The sequence below is a fragment of the Chinchilla lanigera genome, unplaced genomic scaffold, assembly GCF_000276665.1.
Source record: "Chinchilla lanigera isolate Chin_1 unplaced genomic scaffold, ChiLan1.0 scaffold00176, whole genome shotgun sequence".
NCBI lineage: Eukaryota > Metazoa > Chordata > Mammalia > Rodentia > Chinchillidae > Chinchilla > Chinchilla lanigera.
Genome location: NW_004955577.1, coordinates 374,065 through 381,766, shown reverse-complemented (window position 1 = coordinate 381,766; position 7,702 = coordinate 374,065). Strand labels below are relative to the sequence as shown.

Here is a 7,702-nt window from a genome sequence, read left to right as displayed (position 1 = left end):
CCTCAAACTTGCAGTGATCCTCCTGCCTCAGCTTCCTGAGGACTGGAATTATAGACATGCAGCACCACACCCAGCCACCTCTGACATTTTGGGTGGTGAGTCCTTGCACTCTTTTTAAAACTTTTCCTTCTTTTTTGTTTTAGAAAAAACTTGAAGCCAGGCACTTTGGTGGGCCTGTAATCCTAGGATTCTTGGAGACTCCTAGGATTCCTAGGACTCCTAGGATTCCGAGGTCCACTGCGATGGGGTGTTTTGCTCTGTTTCATTTCGAGGTATAATAAATTCTTTCAAAAGGTGCTTTATCTCCCACTTTTTGGGGTGGGTAGGGAGAAAATGCCATTCTGCCTTGCTAGTATCCCACACGCCCCGGGGCTCCCAGCCCTGGAGGGTTAGCAGCAGCCTGATCCCCAGCCCTTGCTTCACCAAGCACCTGCTTCCTGGCAAAGCTCTGCCTGCCACTCAAACAGCCTGCTGAGGGGCAGTGAGAATGTTCTAGAAGGTCACTGGGGACCCGGTGTTGACGTGAAGCCACCTTCCACTGTGGCTTCCCTGCCTAGACAGCCTCGCTTCTCAGGCAAATCTTCACCCCGACATGGGCCCAGGGTGGAGCTGAGTGGCGATTAGAAGCTCAGACACAGTCACAGTGGTCCTGCCCTGTCCATGAGGCCTACGCCCAAGACCCACAAGCGCAGTGACATCCACAGAACCGGCCCAGGAAGAGGCAGGGAGCAGGCCATTAGAAGCAGGGTCTTGCCCAGGGCTGACCATAGCACTGGGCACCACGTGGGCACCCAACTGGCCCTCCAGGTCCCCAGAGCTGCTTAGCCCCTGGGCCAGCACAGCAGGGCTCCCCCGCAGGCCCCTCAGCAACGCGGGGCTGGGGCAGGAAGCACCGGTGGGCCGGGGCCACAGCACTCCCGAGAGACCGCTGCCCTCGCAGGGCCCTCAGCTGTCGCCCCAACCACTCGCACAGCAGGGAGGAAGGGGACGGGCCGGCTCAGCAGAGCGCCAGCTGTTCTTGATGGCATTTAGTAAGCGCCCTCCGACTGCAAGGCCCTGCACACGGATGGCTGCGGCGGGCGGAAGGCGCGGGGGCGGGGCACTGGCCCGGGACCAGAGTCCTGACATTGCGCGGTCACTTCACCAGTGTGGACAGCAGCCCCTTGGCCAGCGGGGAGCCCTCGCTCCTCCCAGTCCCTCTCCCGATCACCCCAGCCACAGCCTCGCCTTGCTCCTGCCACGCCCCACCCTGCCTCGTTCTCTGTCCAATGAGCTGGCTGTCTCTCCACCTCCGAAGGGGCCACCCAGCCCATGTCGAGATAGCCTCCTAATTCCAGGCACAGCAAACGTCCCTGATGGGGCCTCACCACCCCCGGCCACCCTCACCCTCAGCCTCCTCATCTCTACAGGGTACGCCAGTCCCAGCACACCCCGCAGTGAGTCACATCCACCCACAGGCAGATGTTCCACAGCTGGCCGGTCCTTCACCTGTCCCCCCAACCACTCACACAGGCCCTTTTACAGTGCACATGCCTGTCATGCCCTTGGTCCCTCTGCACCCCACTAGCAAACTCCTATTCATCCCTTAAAACCCAGTTGAAGTATTCCACTGCCTCCCACCTGAGGTACTCATTGTGTCCCTTACTGTACGCCTACTGTAATTATTTGATTATTCTCCCCGTTTCTGTAACTGTTCCTCAGGCTGGAGACTAATTTTTTAACCTCTGTGCCTCCAGTACCCACCTGCCTGCCAACAGAGTAAATGTTTACTGAGTGAGTGTGTCTGCGCCTCGCCGCAGGCGCATCGCCAGGGCTGGTGCTTGTCTCTGAGGGGCTCTGCAGCCCCGCCACCTGCGGTCTCCTCCAGCCCGGCTCTGGAAGTGGGCGCGAAACTGCCAGAACAGCCCCGTGGGGACTCTGCAGGCAGGCGGGCAGCCAGGCGGCCCGGGGTGATTAACGGAGCCCTCCGGACAAAGGGACACGGGCTCTGGTGAGGGTTCTGAGACCACAGGGATGGAAGCTCATCCAGGCAGCCTCAAGTCCCCGACTGGGGCCCGTGTGTCCCTAGGTGTGCAGCCGGGAGGACGCAGGGCCAGGCCAGGCTGATGCACGGAATGTCACTTGCACACATCTTGCAGGCAACACAATCGCCGTCCGTCTCTAAGCCAGCACTCCCCACATTCCGGGCCCGCAGCTCCCCATGAAGGACAACTGGGGGGCTGGGGTGTGACCCAGTGCTACAGCACATGCCTTGCATGGACCAGGTCCTACAGGTCCCACCACGGTACAGCAAAGGAGAAAGAAGAAAGTCCTCGTGGGAGTTTACAGGGCAGCTCTGCGGATGAGGACTGACTGTTATCCAGAACACCCTTCAAGGAGCGCTCTGCACGCGCACGCGCTGCCTCGCTTCCCCGCTGCAGCTCTCCAGCCCTCCGCTCTCCTGAGGTGCCGATGTCAACGTAAAGGGAACTTCTCCCCCCAGGGAAGGTCTGCAGCGGGCAGTAATCGCGTCTCGCTGAGCAGAAAGTGTGAGACAGATGTTGCCATCCTCCTCCTCATTTCACAGAGAGCTAATCTTCGGGAAGCAGCTGCCCAGGGTTTGGTGCAGGGTTCTGACCAGCGCCGTCTCCCCAGAGGATGCTCAGGGCCCTCCTGTCCCTGATGCTGGTAAACCGTGCCAGGCTCCAGCTGGGCACACAGTGCTGCCGGTGCAGCAGCTTCTCAGGCAAGAGGCTGACAAGTGTGCCCTGCACGGGGACTATCAGCCCAGCTGCTCCAGGACTGCCCTCGGTCCCACAGCCAGTCAGGCCTCGGGCGCTGGGCCCCTGGGCCCTGCGGTTTGTGGGGCCTGACGCTACACCACAGACCTGGGACAGACTTACCCAGGGCGAAGAGGACAGAGGGGAGAGCATGCGCGGCAGGACAGACTCCGTCCAGCTAGGGGAAAGGGCACAGGGACAGAGGCATGGGGACGCAGGGCTGAGGGCCGGGCAAGGTCCCAGGCACGGCTCTGGGAGGCTTCAGCCCAGAGGGGCCTGGGGAACAAGGCGAGGTCGGAGCCTGACAGGAGAGGGGAACAGGGCCCCTTCCAGACCCACGCGCGCGCCCACACCGCTGCGGCACTCTCCCCTACTTCCCGATGGGCCCCCGGACAGCACTCCTGCTAGAAATCTTTACGAGTGGGAAAGTCTTCCCCCGAACGGTGCACACTGTGGGGAAGGAGGCCTGGCCTGCTCTGTGGAGCTCAAAGACCACAACGACCAGGACGAGGTGTCACTAACGCCAGTTCCCAAGGGCAGCACACGCTTTCTTTCTTGCAGTCTGCAACCACCTTAAAAGAAAAGTCTCACTGTCCTGCAGTCCTGTTCACACTGCAGATGAGACAGCCAACGGCTTGAGCAGCCTCAGACCCAACCAGGGAGGGCAGAGGCCGCTTGGGCCAACCCTCAGAGTCCAGGGGCAGAGCCGGTCCTATCCCAGTGGATAAGGGTAAAAGTTTGTGTTTCTGGGTCCTGAGTACCCCCAGGAGACAGGAAGTAAACAAGAAAAAATATGTTTCGCTTCAGAATCTGAGAGCTGAGGTGAAGAAGGGAGACTGAGGCATTCAAAGATTTAACTAACTCTCAGGTATAGAGACACATGCCTGTAATTCTAGCACTTGGGAGGCTGAGGCAGGAGGATTACACCCAGTTCAAAGCCAGCCTGGACCACAGAGCAAGACCCTATCTCAAAAAAACGGATTAACCAACTAACATAGCTGAACCCAGAAGTAACTGACATCTACCCAGGTCTTGCAATTACAGTGGAACCAAACTGATCGAAACTGGAATATGGCTCCACTGCCCCTCCTCCCCCAGGCCCCCAAGCCCAGGCCAGCCGGCCTCTGGCAGGAAGAAAAAAATCCATCTGGTACCCTGGGTCACCTTGCAGATTTATGTTGCCTGGAGAAGGGCCTGCTTAGCAGGGAAGAATGACTAATAGCTTGGAGTAGAGTCCAGTACAGAGGGCACCTTCCTGGCTCCCCAGCCCCCGCCCAGGACAAAAGAAGGCCCCTCCTTGATGGCCATAGGGACCTATTCCCAAGGGCAGGCCTCCACCCTGAAGCTGGATGTGTGGAAAAGAACCAAAGGCCGTGTCAGAGTGAGGAGGGCAGGGGGATCCCAGGCTCTGCCCCTCCGGCGCCCTCAGTCACCTCTGCACGCTCGTGGGCACCTCAGCTGAGGGTAGCCCCTACCCCCTCAGCCTAACCTCATCCAGGCATCGCAAGTCCTGGCTTTCTGCCACCCAGGAACTCTAAGAATGGACTCCCCCTCCAGGTCACAGGTGGCAGAGGAGTGACGGGCTGACCAGAAGGAGTCACCTACCAGAGACCGGAGGAAGTGTCAGCTGAGCCCCGGGACGGCTCGGGTCACCTGGGTCACTGGTGAATGGGCTCGGCCACAGCTCTACAGCGACAGCCCCACGGGTGGATACGGGGGAGGCTCATAGCAGTTCCACCTCACCCAGGGCCCGGAGTCTCTTCAGAGCAATGTCCTCTTGTTAGCGAATGATTTGCAGCAGGTCAACAGCAGCCGGGTACATTGTGACATTCAAACAAACACCAGGGCCTGAGAGTCAAAGTCGCATCGATCCCACGCAAAGGACTGACCATTGTCGCACTAACGTGCACATCAAAGGACAGGAGGGACAGGATGAGGGCTGCCCAGAGCGGGGACAGGCACACGGGCAGGACGTATTATCATGCAAAATGTGTCTCTAGGGTCACAGCCCTCGGCCTTTCCTGGGCTGCCGAGGTGCCTGGCGCTGCCCGCTGGGGCAGTGCTGGTACATCTGCAAACCGCGGTGCAGAGCGCTAGGGCCGGCAGAGCCATGGGCACGGTGTGCTGAGTCTTTGTCCTCTGCACTACGCCCTGGTAGGAGGGAAGACGTGTGGTACTAAGGCAACCCCTTTACCTTTTTCTTCTACACTAGGGGCTACCTGGTTCCAAGGAAGGGCTCAGCTTTGGCAGCCACTGTCCGGGCCACGGACCAGGGCTCCACTCAACCCCAGCGGGCGACCATGGGCAAGCTGCCCACAACCAGCCTGAGCCCAGGATCTCCTCCCTGAGACCACCCTACCCCGGGATGCATTCTGGACGGGGCACAAACGGGTATGCGAGTGCAGGGTGTGCTGGGGCCAAGGCTGCTCCACCCCTTTGCTCTGTTTGCTCCACCTTAACTCACAGACAGAAACCTCACCTGCCTCACTCTGTGGAGGGCCTCCTAGGAAGACACGTGTCTTAGAGCAAGAGCCAGGGAGAGGACCCGACCCGAGTAATGTCAGCAGGACACTGCAGCTTGCGAGCAAGTGAGCCCCGGACAGCAGGGACCACCTTACAGCGGGCGGGGAGCCTGCTAGAACCTCACAGTGCCCCGGCAACTCTAACGTACCGATTTGCTGGGCATAGCTCCTGAGCAGTCATTGCTCTGAGGTGTTCCTAATCCTACCCGTCTTTGGGCTTGTCTCTCCCTGCTGAGACAAAACACCCAACATCTCAATTAAAGGGGGAAAGGTTTATTTAGCTCATAGTTTGTCGAGGTTTCAGTCCATAATCAGCTGGCTCCAAGGCAGGGTGGCAGGGCAGAGGGGCATCACAGAGGAGAACCAGTGCATGGCAGGCAGAAGGCAGCAAAGCAACAAGGGACCGCATCTCTTTCCGTCCCTTATATCTTATTCAGGCTACGTAGGGAGGGCAGCATTCACACGCTAATCCTAGTGCCCTGATCCTAGCATTGCACCATGAATCGACTCCAGGATCACACACTCCAGTCTAGCTACCTCTGAAAAAGCCCCACCTATGACTGCGTGAAGTTTGGGGGGACATCCAGACACAAGCCATAACACCACTATAAAATAAACTGGCCTTAACATCATATTAACTTTTAAATATAAATAAAAAGTTCTAGGTCTGCAGGTGTAGGGCAGTGGTAAAGTGCTTACCTAGCATGTGCAAGGCCCTGGATCCCAGCCTCTGCACTGCAAAATAAAATAAAATTTAAAAAAACAAATGGTCACATCTGCATCCAGTCCCACAAATCCCTAACTCCTTTAGGCAAGGTGGAAGTCTTCATTCACCCATTTTTCACTCAAAAGGCACGTCCTGAGCCCGGCATGGTAGCGCACCCCAGTAATCCCAGCACTCAGAGACTAGTGCAGAGGATTACCAGGAGTTAAAGGCCAGCCTGGGCTACATAGTGAGTCTCAAGCAAACAAACAAACAAAGGCGTGTCCTGGGCCAGGCGCAAAACCGTGCTGATGGTTTGTGTGATCTCTCCTCAGCCGGGGTGCCCTCTGGTGGAGGGCCTGATCCCTCCACCTCAGGGGCTGCTGCTCGGCCCCTGCTGCCTCGTGAACTTCAGGCACCTCTTCCACTCACACGGTTTCTAGAGCCCAAGACAGAACCTACTAAGCTGGTGGTACTGCATAAATACATTTATTTATTTATTTATAGATAAAGTCTCATGGCGTAGTCCAGGCTGACCTTGAATTTGTGGCAATCCTCCTGCCTCAGCCCTCCAAGTGCTAGAATTACAGGCATGCACCGCTGCACGCGGCTACTGTGCACATTTATCTAACCACACACGCCATGCTGAGATCAGTAAGCCATCACACCTCACTGCAAAGTTAGCCAGGTGCCAAGCTCTGGCACAGGACGCTGATGAGACAGGCGCCCCGGCAGGCAACGCTCCTATTGGTTCCTACTTGTAAAATGGCAATGACAGTGGCACCACCGTGCTCACCACAGAACGCTCAGGGATGATAGAAGCAGATGCCAAGAAAGCACCTGGCATGGGGTCTGGTAGGCAATAAAGCGCAGTCGGTGTCACCGTCCGGCGGCAAGCTATTACCTCAGTGTTACTAAGTCCACACAGCCACCTGGTCTGCCCTGCACCTCTCAGATTAAAAGTTAAGCTAATACATAAAGCAAGAACAGACAGTAAGGCAGGTGTACCTGTGGAAGATTTACTGAGGGGCAAGGGTCGCTCGAGTCCAGGGATTGGAGTCCAGCCTGGGCAACACACCAAGACCCTGTCTCCTAAGATCAACTTGGAAAATTAAAACAAAGTGCACAGTGTTAACGGGTGAAGTAGACAAATCGGTGATCCTAGTGAGGGACTTCCACCTCCTCTCTCAGCAGTGGATATAATGAATACACACAGAAAATCAGCAGGGACACAGCTGACCTGAGCAAGGCTGTCACCCCCAACCTGACGCTCGCAGAGCACCTGAGAGAGGAGCAGTCTGCAGATCCCGCGTGGCGGCAGTGTGCGGCATCCACCAACACACCCCGTGTTCTTAGACACAGGCAATTTTACATTTAAAAGAACAGAAAACATACAACGGTTCTCCCAGACCACAACAGAACCAAGTGAGAGGCCAGGAACAAAAAAGGCGCCTGTCAGATCCACACACAAGACCAACAGGAGCTTTCAAGGGAAATTTTTAAATACTTTGAAATGAATCAAGATGAAAATTGCAGCTCATCAACAATTACAAGCTGCAGCTAACACTGGGCTAGGAGGAAAACAGCTTATATTAGTATAGAAAAAGTCTCAAATCAGTAATAGAAGCTTTGCCCCTAAGGAATTAGAGACAGAAGTGTCAGTTAAACCCGAAGCAAGCAGAAGACAAAAATAAAAGAGAGCCGGGCATGGCAGTGTA

General features: G+C 56.7%; 1 protein-coding gene across 4 annotated transcripts in view; it reads right to left on the bottom strand.

The window, feature by feature from the left end:
- Positions 1-7,702, bottom strand: part of Pemt (phosphatidylethanolamine N-methyltransferase) — a 78,108-nt gene that overhangs the window by 61,372 nt on the left and 9,034 nt on the right. Inside the window, exon 3 of one of the 4 annotated variants that reach the window (XM_013509631.1) lies at positions 5,981-6,016. The exons of 2 other annotated variants lie outside the window; for them this stretch is intronic. The gene's annotated coding sequence lies outside the window, so the exon portion shown is untranslated. Of the gene's footprint in view, positions 1-4,364; positions 4,577-5,980; positions 6,017-7,702 lie in introns of those variants that run through there. One more of the 4 variants, XM_005413971.2, reaches the window with a different exon arrangement.